The sequence below is a fragment of the Lepidochelys olivacea genome (genome assembly GCF_965140295.1).
Source record: "Lepidochelys olivacea isolate rLepOli2 genome assembly, chromosome: 2".
Taxonomy (NCBI): Eukaryota; Metazoa; Chordata; order Testudines; family Cheloniidae; genus Lepidochelys; species Lepidochelys olivacea.
In genome coordinates, this window is record NC_140412.1 from 109,681,718 (window position 1) to 109,705,978 (window position 24,261).

A 24,261-nucleotide genomic window follows, 5' to 3' on the forward strand; every position below is an offset into this window, starting at 1 on the left:
TCTCGCCAGCTTTTGGCCCCAAGCCACTGAAGAGTAGGAAGAAAACAGAGACTGAGTCTAGCTGCTCTTGTGGACGAAGCGCAAGGCAGACAATCCAGACCCTGGAACATGAATGCTGCAATAAAGCCAGCTGTGCCACTTGGATCCAACCAATTGTTGGCCCTCTCCTCCCAAAATTTCCATGGCACGAGTAGAGAACAGATGTAGCTGTTCCTGCTGCACCAAAACTTTTGGGCCTTGTTGCACCCAGGTGAATGAGGACCACAAAACCCCTGGAGTTGGCATCAGGTGACTGCAGGATCTTTACAACTTTTGGGCCCAAACTGTAAAACCTAAATAGAAACAAATGTAGCTACTTCTGCTTTACTGGAATAAAATCCCCTTTTGAAAATCTCAGTGTTTCCAACTTTCACAGTTTTATTGTCTTTTGTGATACTTAGTGTTTCTGTTGAAGCCCTAGATCGTGAACTCAAGTGATTGAGAACCACAGCTTTCATTTGAAAGTAGATAGTTTTCTAACCCTTGTGGTTGTGGAGAAAAGCTTGAAAACCTGATGTGACTGTAACCTAAGATTCAAAAATCAAGAGGCCAAATAAAAAGAATCCCTACTTGATTGTTCCTAAAAATCATGAGACTTTTAGCAAGCATAATCCTGTAATTTCTGGTGCCTGACTCTTTTCTTTTTTTAAAGGTTCAAGTAGCAGTACTGTGACTTTCCCAAACCACTAGGAGCCTGTGTCAAATCAGGGTGTTTCCTTGCTCTTAATACTGTACTCAGCCAGCTCAAACTACTCTCTTCATCTAATGAATAGTAGTTACCTGTTGCCTTGCAATTTATTGATTCACACTTTATAACTGAAAACAACTACAAATAGTATTCTTTATTATGGGCAGCAATACTAAACTATGAGAACCCTATTTAAGAAAAAATAATTGCATTCTATGTGACTCAAAAAAATTAATAATAGTATTTTGCACAATTTTAAAATACTGCCATTCTGATTTTTAATAAAATTGGGAATGCAGCAAAATGTTACTTTAAAAAAATTACGGACTATTTAAATTGGATTATAATTGCTCTTTTGTGTCTTTAATTTATAACATTGAAACCAAATTGTTTAGATGGGAAAGAGCCTGTCTGTCATAGTTGGCATCTTGATATAAATAGTCTGTGTATAATGATCACTGATTATCTTCTCCACATTATTTTGAGTTTGTTAAGCCCAAGGATTCAACATTTATTCAAAAGCAAACTCATGCTTACCTGTTTCAGGGTGAGGTCTGCCTGCAGGTGCTGTTGTTTACTCCTCCCTTCCTACTAAACAACTTAGTTTTCATTTAGCAGATTTCCGTATGGGACACTCTCTTGCTCCCTGTGCCATTCATCACTTTTTAGCTTGCGCTTTTTTCATGTGCAACACTTGACACCTGCACTGTGCATGATCAAGCCTTTACTGTTGCTTATGCTTCAGGGGAGAGCTTCATATGGAAATCTGCTAAATGCTTAAGTGCTTTGCTGGATCAGTGCCTATGTCAGTACTTTCAAGATTAAGGCCTACAGCAGCCTGTGGTGATCTATAGCCAGGCAGCAGCAGTTGTGACTCAGTGTAATCTGGACCATTCTCCAGGAATTGAAATGATGAATATCCCGTATATAGTGTCAGGAGTCACATTTGAACTCAGCACTTCCACTGGCAGGGTCTGGTGCATAAACATGCCTATTAGGAATGTTCATGGTTTTCTTATGCTTTTTTTTCACATCCACTTAAGAAACAGTTCACATTTGCTACAACAGACTTATTCATATTATAATTATGGCAACACTAAGATAAGAAAATGTGGAAAGTGTCATATTCAGTGAGCACATTCCTTAACATAATATAGCATGGCCTATAGGATATGTTGTCTTCAAAGAGCAAGATATTGTCATTAATGTAAATATAAAAATATAGCTACATTTAAGAATGCTTAGACTTTAAAATGATTTGTTTACTGATTTGTAAACTGCTCTGTACTCATCCCAGGCATCAGTAACATCAAACAGTCACCATTATATGTTAGTGGCAGATGTCTGAGCTGGGCTCAAGGTTTTCTCTCTTTATTTTTGATTTGTTTGTATCATTGGGTTTCATGTCTCATGCTTCTGATAACTGGAATGAATTCAAGCAGGTTGCCTTATCCTGATATACGTTTGTAGTTAATTTTTGTCAAGGTATCGAGGTCTTGAGTGCCAGTAAATCAAAAATTATTATTATTCTTTTATTTTGGGCTAGATTGTCACTAGCTCTACATGCCACATATAAGGGAGTAAGGCACTCCCATATTTTCATATGATGGGTTGCAGGGCAGGCTCTGCAAAGCCTCCAAATCCTCTTTTACCCCATGCAGCTGGGTGAGAGGGGGCAGAATGGGGCGTGGCCTTGGCTTTGCCACCCCTCCCCCCCATGTGCTGGCCAACATAGCTGTTCTGGCACACCAAGTAACTGACATGTGCCAGGTAAAGACTCATCACCATTTATATCCTCTCAGGAGTAATGAGGAGATTGTTACTCTGAGCCACAATTTGCCTCTGGGGCAGTGGAGCTAGGTGCTGCCCTTGTTCAGGGCAGATCATAAAGTGCCATCTAGCCCTTTACTAGTAAGTGCCACCCAAAATATGTTTGCCCCAAATTTTGTAGGATCCACAAGGAGTTTGCTTATTGGGTTGTAGGGAAAGATATGGGTCTGCTGTACATGGGATGTGCAACCACTGTGACGAATAGAGTTTGGCACCCCATGGTCTCGGGGGGTGCTATTGTGCAGCGGATTTGAGGTAGACAGGGCAAGGGCTGGAGGATCTGCCACTATGCTGATCTTCTGGTTCTTTCTCACTCTTGGTGGGGGGTAGCTCATGGCTGAGAAGTCTTCACTAGACTTTAGTTTGGGGGTAGTGGTTGTGCAACAGCTTCAGGTTTGATCCACAATCAGGGATGGGGGGGATCTTTTCCTTATGGAGTTCCCCAGTGACTAGCATGTGAGCTTCATGATTTCAAGGTGTCTGGCCATTAGTTGTGATTAATTCAACTGCAATTCTTTTTGTCTCAAGGTATCTTGGGTTCCGCTACCCCTTGCTCTAAAGAGTGCTTCCTCTTCACTTAGGTTGTGATCTTTTAAATTTTGCCTTGTGGGACCATGAACAAAGTTTTCACAGCCACGATAGTGTGATAGTTGCACCATTGTGAAAATACAGTGCCATCGTGAGTTAAAGATGAGTCGGCCTCAAAGTTACTTAATGTCTAGTAATATAAACTTACAAGATAGACTTGTGAAAACTGTAGAGGCCAACTTTAGAACCTTAAATCCAAATGCCTTTGAACTTTGGAGGCTCATGGGGAGTTGAATGCAAGTCCCAAAATCTGAACTTTTCACTATAGCTTTGGTTTTGGGTCAGTTTTGGGATTCTGGTTCAAATGTGACTGTATTTTTGGGAGATCATTGTGAGGACAATTTGAGGCCAAAATCTCATAATAACAGCTCCTGAATCTCAGTGCTTTCTGGCCTAAAGCCTAGATCTGACTGTACCTCAAACCCTGAAACTAACCTTAAACCTAATCAGATCTGAGTCCATATCTGAATGCTAGTCCCTTGGCTCAGTGATAGTTAAAATTTGAATGTTTAGTGTTGACCCAAAAAGACTATGCAACTAGGAATACAAATCTTTCAAAGGCCTCTCTAACCTTTTCTGTTTCCTATTATATCATCAAAGTTAAACACAAGCAGGCATACACACAAATTTCACATACTTGATAGGAGAATCATAGCTGAATTTGTTCAGATAGTTGCACAGTGTCATTTTGTTTACCTCTATTTGTGTGTGGGTGAATTTTGTGTCCATGAAATGTAATGGCTTGGATGCCCTGAAAACTGAAGCCCTCTGGTTATACATAGAAAAGATATAGCAACAGCATAAGCTTTCCCATACCCACACACCTCTGTGTCTCAGTCCTGTTCAAAAGGGACTAAGACTGAAAGGGGTAATTCAGTTTCCGTGTCCATTCCGTCCTTGGCCTCTGCTGAGACTGCCAACAAGGTTGCAATTTGTGGGGCCAGATGACTTTTAAACATAAAGCTTCCACAGGATAATGTATTCACTGGTTATTTTCCTTGCATTTCTGCCATCCACCAGATCTGGCCCACCCATTCAGGGAAGGAAATAACATTCATACTGCTCCTCTATTTAAATGATCAGGGACTGGCTGACAGTGTAAGCTCAGCTAGAGTCTTTCAGTATTTTTTTCTTCAGCAGAGCCCTGTGGCACAAGCCACTTTGGGCACAATCCTTTCCAATACAGGTACAAATAGTTGCACAAATAAGCACAAGGTAAGCAATGATTGTGTAACCAAGCCCCTTATTTGGTTGATGAATATTATGTTTTAAGTCCTTTCTCTGCAGATCTACCCATTCTCCACCCATACGCCACTCCTCTTTTACCCTGTGAACTTATTCATAAAGGAGTTGGGTGCAGGTGATGTGAGACTTAGAACCACCCAGCAATGAGGATTGCACATAGTGCTAAATTTTATATTTGCCTTAGTAGCGTTAACTCACACTTGTCCTTAAATGTGGGGCCTCGTGCACCGTTCAAGGACTTGTAGGATCAAAGCCTTCATGGGGAGCTTGTTCTTCCAGAACAAGTAGTGTTTTATTTGAATTTTATGGCCACTCCATTAAAAATTGTATTGGACCCTTTAAAATGATTTGATTGAGGGTGGTCTGCCTATGATTTCTATATTAAATCAGCAGTAATATCCCTCTGTTTTTCACATGTTGGTTATTCTTTCACATTTTAGCGGCTCTGGTTTGACATCAGTAGATTGAGAGGTATGAAAGCCTAGATAACACTTATGGCTTGTCTTTGGGGGGAGGGATAGCTCAGTGGTTTGAGCATTGGCCTGCTAAACCCAGTGTTGTGAGTTCAATCCTTGAGGGGACCATTTAGGGATCTGGGGAGTTGGGGATTAGTCCTGCCTTGGGCAGGGGGTTGGACTAGATGACCTCCTGAGATCCCTTCCAACCCTAATGTTCTGTGATTCATGTACAGCGCTACAGTGGCGCATCTGCACTGGTGCAGTGTAGTGCTTTAGTGAAGACACTCCTACACCCATGGGAGAGCTTCTCCCATCAGTATAGTTAATCCACCTCCACGAGAGGTGGTAGTTATGTTGATGGGAGAAGCTTTCCTATTGACATAGCGCTGTCTACATGGGGCGGACTAGGTCAGTATAACTACGTCGCTCAGGGGTGTGGATTTTTCTCTCTCCTGAGTGACATAGTTATACTGATATAGGTCTGTTGTGTAGATCTGGTCTTAGGCTCATCTATAGTGGCTGTAAGCGTGTTCATCTTTTGCTGACGAATTTGCGCTTGGTGGGAGTTTTATTAGGTCTTGTATTTTCTTGAGTTGTTTCTTAACCTATGCTCCTCTGGGTTTCACATATTCCTGTCCAGGCCAGCTTATTCATAACATTGGATTGGGTGTCCCTTTTTGCCAAGATTCTTAAGGAATTTCTTTCTGCTGAACATTTTTTCCCCATCTGATCAGGCTAGTCTTCTGAAACAACTACTACTTCTTCTTTTTTTAAATCAGAGGGTTGAATCCCATTTTCTGTAGATAGTCTTTATATTCATCCAGGGTTGGATGAATGGCAATGGCAAAACTCCTATTGAGTTGAGTGGTGAAGAATCCGGCATCAAGGCTGTGCTGTTGTTTCTCTTTCTTCAAGAAGCCCTCTTGTTACCTCCTTAGTCAAAGTGACATATCACCTAAATTTCAGTTTGGCTTGAAATTGGAAGCCTGGTATAATTGACAAGTAATGCACATTTGTTTTCTTGGAAGATCGTAGATTAGAATTTTTATATCCAATTTCCCCCCAAAACTTTTAAACCTCAGATCTCATTTTGCTCATACATGTAAATTTTATCAGCTAACTTTTTCTAAGGAATTATGAACATGTGTTGAATATCCGTTCCTACTCTCTGTGATTGATTTATTAGATCTTAATCTATAGTTACACCTTTGTCATCTTTAACTACTCCTTTTCTATCTAAGGCTTGTGCGGGAAATAGCTGCAGTTAAGGACTTGCAAAGAGTCCTTCTAAATTCAGATTTACTCACAAGAGGATATTTACAGATTAAGTAAACTTGTTCTTTGCTTGTGTCCTGAGCCAGACCATGAGGGACTTGGACCAGGGGATATACATCTGCTACCGATCCAATGGCTCCCTTCCTGCTCTTTGAAGACTCAGTGTATTACCAAGTTGCTGGAGAGGTTTCTTGTCGAGGCACTTTTTGCAGCTGACTGCGTCTTGATGGTCCGTAGAGACAACGACCTTCAGGTCAGCACTGACAGATTTTCTGAAGCATCCCAGCTCTTTGGCCTCACCATCAATCTCGGGAAGACAGAGGTCTTGTTCCAACCAGCACCTCATTCCAATGCCCCAGTGCCAGCCATCTTCATCAAAGGTGCACAGCTGAAAAATGTGGATCAGTTCAAGTATTTGGGCAGCACCATCTTGAGTGATGGTTCCCTTGATAAAATTTCCTCCAGAATTAGTAAAGCCATTCAGGTCCTTGGCTGACTCTGAACAAAAGTCCTTAACCAACGCAACATCCATCTCTCCGCCAAATTGAAGATCTACTGTGCAGTGGTTTTAACATCTCTCCTGTATGGATCTGAGATGTGGACTCTTTATAGATGTCACATTAAACAGCTCGAGCAATTTCACATGCGCTCCCTCTGCTCAATAATGAGCATTCGCTGGCAGGGCAGAGTGACCAATACTAAGGTCCTTGAAAGAGCAAACAACCAGCATTAAGGAAATGCTACTGAGAGCACATCTTAGGTGAACTGGACATGTCATCAGAATGGAAGACCACTGTCCCCCAAAACAGATCTTGTATGGGAAGCTGAGTCAGGGCAAAAGAAAGAAGGGTCATCCATATAAGTGTTTCAAAGATAACCTGAAGAGCGGTCTCCAATGGGCTGGCATCAGTCTCCAAGAACTCGAGCAAATGGCTCAGAACAGGACTCACTGGCAGTCTCTGATAACATGTAATATATTTGAATGGGTTCGACAAAATTATCTCCAGGCTGAATGTGAAAGGCGCCACAGAGCTACATCATCAAACATAGATACAGACTTCCCAGGCTCTGTGTGGCCGACTCTATCCATCAGGGTTTGGCCTTCAGAGTCATATGTGTAGTCAGAAATGAGAACTGCGACAATATTGTCAGCGATGGACTACCAACAAACTCTCAGCCTAAGTTTTGTAGCAGACTTTTGAGAACCTGTAAGAGGGGAGAGTATTGTAAAAATAGATACTTAGTTGTGGTGGTTAGAGGAGTTTCCCATGGAGCCCTGGTTTATAGCAGCTGTCAGCAGTAGTATGAGAAAAGTTGCTAGTCTGTAATCTGACAAAACTCACATTGAAATCAATGCGAGTTTTACCTAAGAAAGCTGTGGAGATTATAGTTCCTGACTTTTATAAAGGGCTTGTTCCTAAGAAGAAATAAGCCTGCTTCTGGTCTCACACCAGTTTTACACCATTTACCTTGGAGTTATTCCTTATTTACATCTATGAATGTGAATCAGGCTTCCTGGGTGCTCAGCAATAAGCAGGATCCAGTCTAAAATGAGTAAGTCTGGAATTTGAGTAGTCACAGGTTTTCTGTTCATTTGTCAAAACATGGGATTATTAATACAAAGCTTGCATGAATACTTTCTAAATGTGCAGAATGTGCTTTCCCTTTTGTCAGTTTTCAAAGAAGTTTAAAAAAGATGGACAGACACATTTTGGTTTCTTTAAATCAGAACATGTTTTGTTTAAAAAAATCTATCAGAACAATTATTCTTTAATTTCCCCCCCAAATTAATTAAGGGCTTGTGAAAGATGCTGTTTTGACAGGCTTGGAGAATGAAGCCCTCTTTTTATCCACCAAATAGATACAAATGGCAATCAAAGCTTCTCCACACCACCGCACCAATCTAATGTATCACAACCCTGTCCTCAAGTCACAATTTCAAAGTTTAAACTACAATCGGAGGTGTGATTTCAGTTTGGGTAGCCATACCCACGCTGTCTTTAATCTAGCACTTCTAAGAATAGCAGTGAAGACACAGTGGCACAGACTTCAGAGTGGGCTGTACAAGCCTGCCTGGAACCCAGAACGTGTACTTGTGTTGATAGCCCATGCTTCTGCATCTTCATTGCTATTTTTAGGTGCGCTAGCTAGATTAAAGCTAGTGTTGGGTACGTGTACCTGAGCTGCAGTCACACCTTGGACTGCAATATAGACATACCGTAAGGGTAAGAGGGTATTATAGGCTACAAACCAATTCATTCTTTCTGCCGAGAATCCTAAGACAGGTCAATCGTTGTCTGTAGTGGTGATGGATATTACCTGTTTTCTAACAATTGGAGTGAGACTCCTAGCTTATTTCATATCAGCCACTGAATGGTGGTCAGATGGCAAGAACTTCAGATCGCTACTGATGTGGGTTAGAACTGAAGCAATGACCTGTCAGTGAAAGGATCAATATGAAAACACCCCGCTCTCCTTCTGCATGATGAATGTGATAGTTCTACTGCAACTCTAAATCCATAATGAACAGCAACCAACTATACATCATTTTCCCAGTTCTGTTCTTCATGTGCCTGTCATCAGCTTTGTACAGAGACTGAGTGCAATCTTGTTTAAAAACAGGAAGAAAAAAAGGAAGAAATAGCTACACGTTCATTAGAAGCAAAATCAATTATTACTTTTAAAAACTACCTGCTTTCAATTAAGTAGGAAATTATCTAACCGGTTACTTAATTTGCTCTGGCTGGTAGCCCCACAACTGCTTTATGCTGAGTGGAGCATGAAATTAAATATGCAACAACTCTCTTAATGGTTATGTTTTTAGAAACATAGGTGGAATCATAGGTATTCTGTATAGCATAAAAAAAACCTTCATAACGATAAACTGTTTTAGTGCACTGGATATCTTAAAAAAACTACCACATTTTAGATTCTTTCAATATCTGGTTTATAATAAAATGATCTTTAGTTTAACTGATGCAAATGTGCACGTGGGACTTTATATATATATATATTTTAAATTACTTATATAAGGGGAAGAGTGCCTCTGGTGATAGCCTGCTGATAAACCCTTTATATCGCACCATATAGAATCATGGAAGTGTGGGACTTGAAGGGACCTCAATAGGTAATCTGGTCCAGTCTTCTGTATTCAATGCAGGACTAAGTAATAACTAGAGCATTCTTGACAGGTGTCTGTCTAACCTGTTCTTAAAATCCTCCAATGATTGACATTCCACAATCCCCCTAGGCAATTTGTTCCAGTGCTTAACTACACTGATGGGAGTTTTTCTTAATGTCCAATCTCCATTTGAGAGATGGGGAAACTTAGGCACAGAAAGGCAAAGTAACTTCCCCAAGGTTACCCAGTCGTAGAGGTGGGAATAGAGCCCAGTTGTCCTGAGTCTAAGTCCTGGGCTTTATTCACTAAGCCACATGGGTATCTGATTTCAAAAAGAAGATAAGCATCTTCCTTAGCAATATTCCCAAAGATTGTTTGAATGACTTCAAGATCAGAGTTCAAAGCAGCACACTATGCAGTCACAGTTTGAGCCACTGAAGTAGTAAATGCCTCAGTGTTTGCTTCATGTCTCGACTCAATGTTCATTGCTTGCAAAATAATTTTTAAAGATTCCTCTCAAATTTGGTAGGGGTCAACTCTTCCACAAAAGTAACAGAGGACCAATAAGAGGAGCAGGCCACTGCTACAGAAGATGCATGGCTTGTAGTAGCAGCTTACCTCTCAGCTGACCATAAAAACAGATCGGTACCTTTCAGTTGGCCATTAGCCTTCCCAGGAATCATCTGCTTTTCTTCTTTAAGGAGCCAGCGTATCAAATACCCCAAAATAACAAAAACAAATTGTAACTAGGTTACAAAAACTAAACTAAAACAGAGAAGGCTTGATTTTCATTTACATTAAGGTCAATTTACACAGGTCTGGCAATGAAAAGTCACCCCAAGATTCTCAAACAACCACCAGCGATATCCTTAACCAAAGCCATCTTGGCTTATACCAACCATTGGCATCAGCTCCCTTTCACCATTGTCTTCACTCAGAGTTGCTGAGAAGAACAATCACCTGCTCTCACTCAATGTCTTCCATTGAGGTTGACGACATTCTATTTGCAGCTTACCCCGACAGAACCACTGGTGCCATCTTCATTAGAGTAAAAGCTACTGGAAACACATAAAGGCGTTGGTGTAGATAGCAGGGTAAGATGAGTGTTACTGAAAAATGTTATGTGCATTCTGTTGCTATGCCTTTTAGTGTTAAAAATATCTAAATGTTATATGAGTCTCGGATCCCACTTTATTTACATAAAATATTTACACATGAAGCAAGACAATTTCACAACTTTAAAATGTATTTTCTTGTTAGATTAATCTTTTCATATGCTAACCACTTTTCAAGTAAACATTTTCATAGTCTCCTCTACATGAATATGGCTAAAAGCTTCCTTGTTATTTTATAGTTACAGCTTTTCAAATGTATCCCATTTTGACATGGTTAGGCAACCTGCCAGTTTTACCACTAAATTATAGCAGAGGAAACACTCAGAAGAATTTGATTAGTTTTCTTCTTTCTCTCTGAGTATAAGGAAGACAAATTTATATTGAAAATGGAAGTTAGATTCTGAAGAACTGCGGATATCCATATCTGTGGTGATAAAAATGTAGACACATTTTTGGAATTATAACTTATTTCTAATACTGCTTTCTATTAGTGCTGTATTTTTCATTTTTATTAACATCATCTACAGAAATGCTTGAAAAACACAAAGCTAGACAAAAGCTAAGATGTTGGGCTGTGAAGTTCAGGGAATTGGTAATGGGCAATGGAGTCTTTCCTTCACTAGTTCTATAGTGCCTTCAATCCAAGGATCTGAAATTCTTTACAAACGTTAATGAATGAAGTCGCATAAGATCCCTGTGAGGTAGGTAAGGTTATTAATATTTTTACATATGGGGAAGCTGAGATATGGAGAGGTTAAGTGATCTGCACAAGGTGAAATAGCAAATCAGTGATATGAACGGGAATAGAAACTTGAGCTCCTGATCCTCAAATTTCCCTCCTATAGCTTCTAGAACAGTAGTTCTCAACCAGGGATACGTGTACTCATGTGGGTAATAGAGGTCTTCCACGGGTTACATCAACTCATCTAGAGATTTGTCTAGTTTTACAATAGGCTACATAAAAAGTCAGTACAAACTAAAATGTCATACAGACAATGACTTGTTTATACTGCTTCATATTACTATGCACTGAAATGTAAATACAATCTTTATATTCCACTTGATTTATTTTATAATTATAAATAATTATAAAAATGAGAAAGTAAGCAATTTTTCAGTAACAGTATGCTGTGACACTTTTGTATTTTTATGTTTGATTTTGTAAGCAAGTAGTTTTTAAATGAGGTGAAACTTGGGGGTATACAAGACAAATTAGACTCCTGAAAGGGGTACTGTAGTCTAGAAAGGTTGAGAGCCACTGTTCTAGAACATGATTCATCTAGGTCACCGATTTGAATTTAGTTGTTTGGTTTGGTGAATTATGGACAGTAGTGATCAAATATTGATGCTATATTAGATAGCTTTTTGGTAGCCTATATTCAATGAATTGATGGTCTCAGTCTATAGTCAAACACACAGATAAGTGCATCACAAAATTCACTCAATGTAAAAAAACAATAAATAGGCTATATAAAAGCAAAGTTGTTTGTATTATTGTCTCCCCACTATTCTGGGTAGTGTTTCCACCGATTTATAGGCTTTAAGGCGAGATGGGACCATTGTAATAATCTAGTCTGTCCCTGTGTACCACACAAGACAAGAAATTTCACTCAGTACTTTCTGCATCAAGCCCATACAGAGGTGCTGGAACTAGGGCTCCCACACCCCTTCGCTGGAAGTGGTTTCCATCAGATCCAGGGTTTACAGTTTGGTTCAATGGCTCGCAGCACCCCCACTATACAAATTGTTCCAGCACCCCATAGCCCATATCTCATGGTTGAGCAAGAGCTTAATTTTTAGAAGACAAGTTTAGTATAATGACCATAAGCTATACGGGACATGAACACTAAAGGGCTTGCTTGCCCTTAAATTATGTGTCCTCTCCATGTCACAATGGAGGCACAATAATTGGGTGGCGTAAAGAAGCTTGCCACTGCCTGTATTGTGTATGTTTTGTGGAAACATTTTAGTAGCTAGTGTTATCTAACACTTTAAACTTTGAGTCAAACAGCTACTTATTTTTAAATAGGAATAACAATACATATTTTCAATGTCAAAATGAATTTAAACTTTTATACACTGAAGGGTCAAGTCTCCATCTCTTATTGGCAGGGAGGAGAATGAAGTCTGTTATCTCAATTAAGGTTAAGAACGACCACACTAGGTCAGACCAGTGGTCCATCTAGCCCAATATCCTGTCTTCTGACAGTGGCCAATGCCAGGTGCTTCAGAGGGAATGAAAAGAACAGGTAATTGTCAAGTGATCCATCCCAGGTTGCCCATTCCCAGCTTCTGGCAAACAGAGTCTAGGGACACCATCCCTGCCCATCCTGGCTAATAGCCATCGATGGACCTATCCTCCATGAATGTATCTAGTTCTTTTTTGAGCCCTGTTATAGTCTTGGACTTCAGAACATCCTCTGGCAAGGAGTTCCACAGGTTGACTGTGCATTGTGTGAAGAAATACTTCACAATACAATTGGTTGATGAGTTAGTTCTGAACAATTTATAGATTGTGACATTAAAAACTGCTTTGTGTGTGAAAAACATCTTTAAAATCACAGTGTTGTTTGTTGTGCAAGATTACAAATAAGAATTAAATACAGTGTAATGAATGTGTAATATAGCCCTAAAGTACAAGATTCAGCTAGTCTGAAAAAGGTTAAATTGTTTTAGGATAGCTAATATAAGGGTTCCTCACCAGGATTCATGTGGGTGACATTTTGGAAGAGTCCGAAGCAGATGACTGAGACAGGGTTCCATGTTCATCTCTCTGTATGAAGATTTTGAAGTTTAGGGCTAGAATTTATTTACTTACCAAATCTGTTTGGAAAAAATGCTTACAAAGGCTTCAGGTGCCTGTACAAACAGTAAAACTATAAAGGATACTGTGATGGGGCACCTGCCCCACACTGTGCTCTAAGGGGTTAATAGAGCCCCCAGGAGGCTGTGCAGGAGGCAGCCTATCAGGGAAGGGCTAAGAGGAGCAGCCAATCAGGGTCAGCAGGCCCATATAAGAAGAGTTTCAGGGTAAAGCACCTTCAGTAGCTGCCTAGAGCTTGAGGAGGGAACCTCAGGCTCCTAGAAGGAGTGCTAGCACCCTGGACAGAGCAGTGCTGCTAGCAGCGACCAGAGGGGGTGCTAAAGATGGCTCTAGGTTGGCTGCAGGAATTTCCAAGCTGAGATCCTGAGGCAAGGGCAAAGACGGGGCTGTGGGGAAGTGCCCCAGGGATAGTTACTGAGAGGTTGGAGGGGTTGCAGTACATGGCTGCCATCTACAGGGTCCTTGGGCTGGGACCTAGAGTAGTAGGCAGGCCTTGATCTCTTCCCCCCACACCCTTCTTGCCATTGAGGAAGTGGCTATGCAATTGGCTGCAGTTGCCACTGAAGGAAGTGACTGGACAGTGGACTGCAGTTCCTCTGGAATGGGGGAGAACAGAGTGTGACATAGCCGGAGAGCTGTGTCATGAAGAGGATGTTGTGGTCCTGGGAGTGATGTGGGTCCTGGAGCAGAAGTGATGGCAGCGAAACACCACCAGAAGGGGCTGCACTGGCTAACAGAGCTAATCCCTGGGACAGCCAGCAGGAGGTGCCGCAGTGGTGAGTTGCACCCTATCACAGATACACACACCTTATCCCTGTCAGCAGGTTCAAGGAGTTCAGGTGGCCAGTGGAGCTGGAACTAGAGGTGCTGGGGATGTGGCAGCACCCCAACTTGAAGTGGCTTCTATCATGTACAGGGTTTACAGTTTGGTTCAACAGTTTTTTCCGTACCTCCACGATGCAAATAGTTCCAGCACCCCTGCAAGTGGCTGTTTAACTGCAGCGTAGATGTTCAGGCTTGAGCTGCAGCCTGAGCTCTGGGACCCTGCCACATCACAGGGTTTTAGAGCCCAAGCTCCCCTCCAAACATCTACACTGCAATTAAACAGCTCTAAGCCTGGGTGAGCCTCTTAGCCCAAGTCAGCTGGCATGGGACAGCCACAGGTTTCTAATTTCAGTGGAGATATATTCTAAGGGTCTGATCCAAAGCCTACTCATGTCAATCAGAATATTACCATTAACTTCGGTGGGCTTTGAATCAGACCCTGTCTGGGGAATAAAGTTAATGAGCAGACATTTGAGTTAAGTCATAGATTCATAGAGTCCAAGGTCAGAAGGTGCCATTGTGACCTGCATAACACAGGCCACAGAACCTCCCTAAAATAATTCCTAGAGCGATTGTTTAGAAAAACATCTAATCTTGATTTAAAAATTGTTTGTAGTTTTCAGTTGTGATGCACCAAACTTTCACATTGGGTAAATAGTACTTGTGATACACTGAGTCTTCAAACCATGTTCTTTACAGTATTTTAAAAGTTGACTATGTCTACATAGCAGTCAGTCAATAGCTAAGAAAAATATAACCCTGTCAGAAAGGAGAGAGTATGGAGGGGGTCGGTACTGTACACACAGAAATAATTATGTTTAAGCAGGACAGTAAAAATATCCACTTTTACTGCTTTTATTTATGTTATGTCATGCATCACTAGGGAAAGTGACTTGTAAGTGCCTCTTCTTTTATGTCTGCATGTTAATGTGATTTTTTTGCTTCCATTGAAGTGAATAGTAAAACTCATATAGGTGTCTGTGGTGAAGGATCATGTCCTAAAGGCTGCAGTCCTACATGTAGGTAGTCCTTATTCACACATTTATTCCCACTGAGGTAAATGGGATTACTTATAGTTTGTGAGTAAGGATTTCTCACATGGGTAAGGGTTTGCTCAGGATCATAACCTAAGTGTATAACTTATTAATATGTTTAGAGAGAGTCAGGCCCTTACAGCTTTTGTGACACAGGCAGTCTTCAGTTATCCTCTAATATACTGTGTACTGAGGAGCACTGCTGTAAAAACCTTACAAAATGGCATTGCATAAGAGGATAGAAAGCTACAGTAAAACTAGCCAGTCTTCTGTCCACTTTTCAAAGCACTTGTTGTTCACATTATAAAGCAGGTGAACTCATAACAGATGTTAACCAAAGAAAGTTTCTCTGTAGCTAGAGCATCTTCTAAATTAATGTAGTATTCTGAGAGAACCTTGAGTTCTGTTTCCAGACTAACAGAAATACTAAGTGAAGATAAAAGTGTCTGTCTCTGTGCTGGGGTACTGGTAAAGCAGATACCCTGTAAACACGAATAGAGGACACTGATTAGCACTGTGTAAGAACCTATATAGATAGGGCCCTACCAAATTCACAGTCCATTTTGGTCAATTTCATGGTCAGAGGATTTTAAAAATCGTAAATTTCATGATTTCAGCTATTTAAATCTGAAATTTAAGTGTTGTAATTGTAGGGGCCCTGACCCAAAAAGGAGGGGTGTGTGTGTAGGGGGGGGCACAAGGTTATTGGGTGTGTGTGTGTGCGGTACTGCTACCCTTACTGCTGTGCTGCTGCTGATGGCTGTGGTGCTACCTTCAGAGCTGGGCAGCTGGAGAGCGGCAGCTGCTGGCCGGGAGCCCAGCTCGGAAGGCAGAGCTGCCACCAGCAGCAGCACAGAAGTAAGGATGGCACGGTATGGTATTGCCCCCTTATTTCTGTGCTGGGCCCTCAGTCAGCAGCCACGACTCTCCGCTCGCCCAGCTCTGAAGGCAGCAGCACAGAAGGGTGGCGTGTATTGTATGGTGTTGCCACCCTTACTTCTGTGCTGCTGCTGGTGGGGCGCTGCCGTCAGAGCTGGGCGTCCGGCCAACAGCCACCATTCTCCAGCCACCCAGCTCTGAAGGCAGCGTAGAAGCAAGGGTGGCAATACCGTGACACCCCTACCCCCCAAATAACTGTGACCTCCCTGCAACTCCTTTTTGAGTCAGGACCCCCAGTTTGAGAAACACTGGTCTCCTCCTGTGAAATCTATATAGTATAGGGTAAAAGCACACAAGACCAGATTTCACTGGGGAGGGAGAGACTAGATTTCAGTCTGTGACACATTTTTCATGGCCGTGAATATGGTAGGGCCCTATATATAGAATAGCATTGGACCCAATCCTACTTCCATTGACTTCAATGGGAGTTTTATCACTGATTTTCATGAGGGAAAAATTAAGACCACAGGTGTCGCATAGCAAAACAACATCTGACCCAGGGCTTTAGATCTCCCTTCCACAGTATGGTAGAATGACCATGGATCTTACCATCGTCAGGGGACCACATAAGCCTTCCTTCCTGTCTGAAACTTTCCTGCATTAAGAGCAATATTGAGAATTAAACAAAAATATTACACATCCTTGCCCTGCATCCAGGGGTTGAAGGGAGAGAAGAATCCAAAGTTCAATGGCATTTGGATTACATGTTGGATTTTTGTAATACCATAAAGTGTTTAGATACCACAAGGAATAAAGAGCATGCTTTTATTATAAAGGGTTATAAATAAAGTGAACAGACTGTTTTTTTTTTCTACTCAATTTAAATACATTTACTTTTCCTTCTATAACCTTAAAGTGATGACATCTAAACAGTTTTTTCTACCGCATGAAATGCTGTATGTAAAAATATAGAACTAGGAATATTCAGCTATGCAAGGGACTTAACTGGTTGATCATCCCTCACTGTTTATTGCTTAATCATAAAGATAGAGGTGCATGGCATTTCCTGGGGATTAATAACTGGTAGGGAGGAGTTAATGGTCTGAGGTGTGGCTGAGGGCCATTAACCCCAGCTGGTCATTAATCCTCATTATAAAGCACAGAAACTCAGCTCACCAAATACAGCAAAGGACAAACCAATCCTCTAATTATCCTTTTTGCTGCTGCCTATTCTCCTTAGATCTATTGGAACCTGTACTGTAATTTTTGGATTAGGTGCTATAGTTCTCACTGAGGCAGAACTCCAATTCATGGTAGAGTTGTCTAAATTACAATTGAGTGAGAACTGTAGGACTTGGTTCTTAATGTGTAAATGGGAGCAGAAATTAAAGGAGCAGTAGTATAGGCACTGATAAGAAGCATCTAGAAAAACTGAGCATTTAGGATGTTCCATTACTGAATTAAATGAAGAGGGGGTGAGTTAAAAAAACTAAATTACTTCAAGCTCACAAAAATAAATTTACTTCCAAATAGCTAAAATTTAATCTAGTCTCCTGTGGGCTGTAATTGTTCAGTCTAATTTCAGTTGTTGAGTTTACTGTGTGTGGGTGTGTAGATGCTAGTGGTGGTGGCCTGTGATATATAAGAGGTTGAACTAGATCATCTGTTGGCCCCTTCTGGCCTTAAACTAGAATCACTCAAATTTTGTCTGTATTTCAGTACTGAATGTATTTTAAAGGTCTCTCCTGCCTCTTTTATTCTGAGATTATAAAGCATTTTCTCTCATTAGACAGTTCCAAAAGCCACTCCTGTATGGCTTGTGGTAACTGGTATATAAAGTATCTATAATTCCAAAGTCCTTTCAGTATAACAAAATTCCAAGTGTTGCAGTCATTTTTACAATCATATAGGTAAATGTTGGGAACAAGAGTTTTAAAAGTTTGATTTGATGTATGCAAGAAATGCACATCACTGTATTGCACTAGACATGTCAAATTAATGGTAAACTCATTGGGCAGATTGTGTAGGTATGACATCTTGTATAATTTTTTTTAAAGAGACTGCAGATTCTGTGCTCTTGCATAATCTTACTTTAGTAAAACTTTGAACCTACTAAGAATATTACTTTTTGTTTTAAAAAAAAAATTCTAAAGTCCTTCACTCAGGCTCAAATTCTGTCGTGTTACATCAATACAATGCCCCATTAACCCATGGGTTTGCATAGTGAAACTGTGGAGAGAAGGTAGTCTTTAGTCCTTGGTCAGGTCAAATGAAAAGCACTGAGAATCTGATTCTCGACTGCCTTACACCTTGTGTAGTCTGATGGTACCAATCAGAATAGTATTTTTTTCTACCCACTTTGCACATATGTAAATAATTACACAAGATACATGGCAGTGGAGAATCCAGTCTTGGGGGTTTGACTTGAGTATAATTGAAGGCCCAGTCAAGTCAATTGAGGTTTTGCCCTTTAATGTGAGGATTTGGCTTCCATAGTCCTCTTTACAAAACAAAACCAACAATCTCACCTCCCACCCGGATAATGAGGATGAAAACCCATTTAGTCGGTATGATATCAGTGACAGAGGGTAATAAATTTTAGCACTTTACCTCATCAAAATGGACACTCAACTATGCATAGGTGGACTACAAGTATTTTAAGAAGGGTGTTGGAAATGGGAAGGGCCTATCCTTCTTAACTAGGGAGTACTGCTCTTCCTACATGACTGGGGTTGAATGACAAGTTCACTGTGGAGTTAGGGCTCAGTCCTGCCATCTACACTCATACATGCTTTCACAGATAGCCTTGTATAATATGTAAATAAGGATCACAGGATCAGGCCTCTGCTCTCATCTGGCTGGGACTGTTAATCACTGTTACTGCCTTTTAAAGCCTGCTTCTCACTATGGACATTACAATTTAATACGTTTTCTGTTTCTGGGGAGGGACTCTCACATTTGGATGCCTGACCTGGTCTCTTCCTCCCCACTCTTCGTTAATAAAATTTTTTAACCCCTACCTTTATTCCGTCCCCATAAATCAAGCAAACAATACCTGCTGTTTAAAAAAAAAAAAAAAAAAAAAACTCAAGTAAAACAAACCGACCCTCTAAGCCGTTGCTTTTAAAGTCGCACCACGCTGAGAGCCCATTTCAGTCTGCTCTGTTTCACTGCACACACATGCAAATTATTTTGCAATCTGATGAGCTGGCCTTAAACAAAGAAACCTGCCTTAAATTCTTAGGCCAATTTTGCAAGGGGGGGGGGGAAATCCCCTCATCCCCGTTAGCTTTAGAATAAGCGAACCCCAGAAAGCGGTCTGGGATCGGTCACGCCCCTACTACAAAAAGCACGGCAAGGGGGCGGGCAGGCTGCTGCTCCCGCTGATCAGGGGGAAGTTTGAGCCTCCGCTACCTAGTCACGGCCAGAGCGAGAGGCTGCAGCCCTGGGGGAACCTAGGAGGGGCCGCTGTCGCGTGCCGGCCCAGCGCCTGCGGCTCCCTGGGAGGGGCGCTGGCTGCGCGGGAAAGGTGCGTGGGCTCCGTGGTGGCTCTGGAAGGCACCGGGAAGCTGTGAAAAGCCCCGCTCCCACCTGCTTGCCCCCTGCTGATGAGATGCACCGCTCCCTCCTTGCACGGACCGGCTCAGTGGTGTGAGGTGCTGGGCACCTTGCTGCACTCCGGCGGGGCTTGAGCCCTGGGCACCAGGTACCTCTGGCAGTCCCGGCTTCCTGCCCTGTGTGACTTCTGCCCTTCTGGTGTGGGGGCTGCACCAATACAAGCCACAGCACAGGAGTAACAAGAAGATGCCCAGTCTAGCTGGGGAGCGCCCTTGGGCAGTTGCAGGGCACAGGTGACCTCAGGAGGTGAGTGTCACTGAAAGCCTTTCTCCAGCTGATTTATCCCGAATCCCAGAGACTCATCAGATGCTGCTACAAAATAAAAATGGAGAGCCCCAGATCTACCTGCCCTTACATGGGCGTGATTCTCTCATGGAGCCTGGTCAGTGCTGAGGATGCTACCTTTGAACTCAGCAGCCCTGGGTTCAATCCCCAGCTCCTCCACTAGCTTCTTCTGTTACTTGGGGAAAATCACAACCTCTCTGGCCCAGATCCTCAAAGGTTTTTAGGCATCTAACTCCTGTTGATGTAGCACCCAAGTACTTGAGGATCTGGGCTGCTGGGCCTCAGTTTCCCATCTGTAAAAATGAGGATAAGAGGCACTTCCCTACCTCACAGGGGTGTCCTGAGGATAGATACATTAAAGACTCAGGTGTTGTCAAAATCAGGTACATATGTGTACCTAAGATAGCTAGACTTCCATTAGAGTCATAGCTGTTTTAGTGTGGAAACCTAAATACAATTTGCCTGTTTTACCAAAGATTTGACCTGAATATTGTAAATAAAAATATAAATATTAATTTATAATTCCTATCTCTTATACACTCTGAGCAAGAGGTTAATGAACAAACTTGAGACTCCAGTGTGATGGTTTCAGGTTACCCAGGACTGAGAGTCCTTTTGTTGCCCTCTCTCCGCTGTCTCCAGCAAGAGGAAGGCTTGCTGGTGCTTAACGGGGTGTGAGCTCCATGACATGACATAACCTGTTAGCCACCCAGGCACTCTCTTATGGGCTATGCCAGCCCCTACTTTTCCTTGCAAGTTAACAATCTGTGCACCCAGTCCCTGAGTCCTTGAAGCAGTGGGGGGCAACTGCGGCCCATGGGCCGCATCCGGCCTGTCAGGGTAATCTGCTGGCGGGCCGTCAGACAGTTTGTTTATATTGACTGTCCACAGGCACGGCCGCCCACAGCTCCCATTGGCTGGGAATGGCGAACCACGGTCACTGGGAGCTGTGGGCGGCCGTGCCTGTGGACGGTCAATGTAAACAAACTGTCTGACGGCCCGCCAGCAGATTACCCTGACTGGCCGGATGCGGCCCATGGGCCGCAGGTTGCCCCACACTGCTTTGAAGCATTCCCCTGTAGTGCTCTACCCTCTATATACTGAACACTCACAGAAATACCAGGTTTGTTGTCTTCAGGGGAACAGTGCACACATGAGCCTGTGAGAGTCAACTCAGGATCAGCACCTAGCTTAATATCACAGCACTTAAATATATTTATAGTGAAAACAATAAGTTTATTATCAAAGATTGAAGATTCAAGAGATAGCAAGTAAGAATAATGGAAACAAAATGTTATATGTAAATCAAAATAATAATATGCTTTCTAGAGACTAAACTTAACTGTTAAGCTTCCTGTCTAATGAAGTTTCTCTCACCCAAAGCTTTTTGCAGTGTTGTCTTCAACCAAGGCTGGTTGTGATTCTGTTTTCATGAATGTAAACACACTGCCTGTTTACTTCCTCGATACAGGATAAGAGGGTGTCTTCTTACCCTTCTACTTATATCCTCAAAGTTCATTGTCTGCACTCAGAGAGTGTAACTCCCATCGCTTGTTTTTACTCTTTGCTCTTCCCTATTAACTTTATATCTCTCTGTTGTAAATGTGCATCCATTGTGTTAGATTGCAATGTTTAATTTACATGCTGACAGGGAGACAGGTGAATATACATCTTTTGTCTGACAGGAAACCAGTTTCTCCATCTCTGTTGAGATACAGAAACCAAGAAGTTATTTTCAGTATTCATAATCATTCCTTATATAGTATCTGTACATACATTCATAACAATACCATTGTGACCCTGGATTTCATTTAAGACCTCACATGATATTCTGTGGTGAACCAGAATGTATATACTGGAATCAGGATATTCTTGTAACCTCCTTACTATTTGGAATTAAGGAGTTCTTGGGTCACACACTGTCCTGAAAATACTTACATGACTTCAGAGAACAACTCATATGAGTAAAGTTAGGCATGTGTTTGCAGGATCAGTACATTGAAATAACTGTAGTTTACATTTCACCTAAGACCATCCAAGCATCTTAAAACTATTACTTAATTAGGCCTCAATATATTATTGTTATAGCTGAAGAAATATACTCCCATATTAACTCTATGGGAATGGTAACTTTACTGCAGGTGGGGGGTTGAGGAGTGTGATAAGGCGCACAAGAGTGTTAAAAAGTCTAGTACCTTTTTGTGTACACAGAAGTATTTCACTGTCGGCAGTTTGGACTGCTGTGAAGCTGCTGAATGTTATTTTTACTTTAGGAACAGTTCAGCATACTTTATTGAATGTTTTGTGGTTGCCTGGCATCTTGGGGATGCTATTTTTCTGCAGGAATGCAGGCATCTTCTCTTTTCATTCTTATTATTGTGGCTATAGTGGCTTTGGAGCAATGTCTTTCATTACATTTTCAGCGCTAGCTGTCAGCAGTACTAGTCCCATTTTATATGGTCGGGTACTTAGTGAGACCCAGTTCAGAGACTCTTTTAAGCATGTTTTTGGAGTATAAGGTATCTTGTATGAGACATGTTAGAATTACAGTATATAGGTTTATTTGTAGGCAAAATCTCTGCCTTTCCCTTCATTTCCTATAACCTTTCTTGTTTCTGGTTTGTATTTATTGCAGTTTTTGTAATTCTCGGGATTAACCTTTCATAAGTGTTCTTCTGGCCATACAAACTGTTTTATGGCAAAAAAGTGAAGTTTCTGAAATATCAGTTCACATGCAAAATTTCACTAGAAACTATTACACCCACAATAATCCTACAGCCCTTAGCTTTGTATATATGGAGAATTCTCTTTTGGTTTTGGAGATCATGCCTACCAAAGGCTGTGGGGACCTTGTGACATTTTGGGAATTACACAGATCAGCAAGGGGTTCTTACCATCTACCTTATATCTTTGGGTGCCTTAATGCTATGCTATTATGTCGCACGGCCTTGACGCCAGTAGCCAGCCTACCAACATAAAGGTCTCATCCTGGCTTCCACCAAACTAGTGGAGCCTTTTATTTTATTTAAAGTGAATTTTGTAATGTCGTATTACACCACTTTGGGTTCGACTCTGGCGGCTACAGTTTCAAGCTTAACAGTGAAAGTCACCTCTGCTACTTGCTTTAGATTTAGAATCTCTAGGAACACATAAAGACCAAGGGTAGTGACCACACATACATTCACAAGTACAAGGTTTAGTCTGTTTTGTAACTTTAATAAAAGTTACCATTGAAGTTATGATTACCCAAGCAAGTTACAAATATAATTATACTTACATCCTTAACAATAGTGTTAGGGTCTGATGCGTCTCATGGATTGATCATCAATAGAAGGATGGTTTCTGCTGGAGTTTCCCATAGGGAGCTCAGTTTTCCTGCTCTGGGGGCACTCTCGTTTATAATGTGATTCTGTCTATACCTACATTCTGCGCATGTCCATAAAAATGTCAACCTTCTTTTTCCTTATTGGTCTGATGTTCCCTAGAAACTTACGGGGCCCTGATTTCTAGGCTTGTGTAAAGGTTGCGTAGGCTCTCTTTACCCTCATTAGCACTGACACGAATCCTGTATCCTTTGGTTAAGACACATGCTGGAACAGATTACCTTTTACAGAATTTTTTTATGATTTAAAATTAATCTTCCAGCTAATTTTTTAGTACCTCTTCTCCCATAATCTTAGGGAATCTGGTTATTCTTTGGTCACATACTTATGTTAGCATTTCTTAGCTCCGAGGCCTAGTATGGCTAAGCGAAAATCTTACAGGCCTCAGCCTGTAGGCCTTGTGTTTCAGCTCTGCTTACTTAGATACCTAATACATGATTATTCCCTCTACCCATTGATCAATTTTATGCTTCTAGAATCCTACAACTCCACTCTATTTAGCATACAACTATATATAAATATGGGTTGTCAATTAATTGCAGTTAACTCACGTGATTAACTCAAATTAATTGTGATTAATCAGTTTTAATTGCATTGTTAAACAATAGAATTTATTGAATTATTAAATATTGAAATTTATTAAATATTTTTCAATGTTTCTACATTTTCAAATATATTTATTTCAATTACAACTCAGAATACGAAGTGTATAGTGCTCACTTTATACTTTGATTACAAATAATGCACTGTAAAAATGATAAATAAAAGAAACAGTATTTTTAATTCACCTCATACAAGTACTGTAGTGCAGTCTCTTTGTCATGAAAGTTGAACTTTCAAATGTAGAATTATGTACAAAAAATAACTGCATTAAAAAAACAAAACAAAGTCCACTCAGTCCTATTTCTTGTTCAGCCAATTGCTCAGACAAACAAGTTTGTTTACATTTGCAGGAGATAATGCTGCCTGCTTCTTGTTCACAGTGTCACCTGAAAGTGAGAACAGGTGTTTGCATGGCATTGTTACAGCTGGCATCACAAGATATTTACATGCC

At 41.2% G+C, this 24,261-nt stretch overlaps 1 long non-coding RNA gene across 2 annotated transcripts in view; it reads left to right on the forward strand.

Annotated features, from left to right (window-relative positions):
* Positions 1-24,261, forward strand: part of LOC311516106 — a 77,985-nt gene that overhangs the window by 13,516 nt on the left and 40,208 nt on the right. Inside the window, exon 1 of one of the 2 annotated variants that reach the window (XR_014710326.1) lies at positions 19,326-19,785. The exons of the other annotated variant lie outside the window; for it this stretch is intronic. This is a non-coding gene — a long non-coding RNA (uncharacterized lncRNA). Of the gene's footprint in view, positions 1-19,325; positions 19,786-24,261 lie in introns of those variants that run through there. 2 annotated transcript variants of the gene reach the window in all.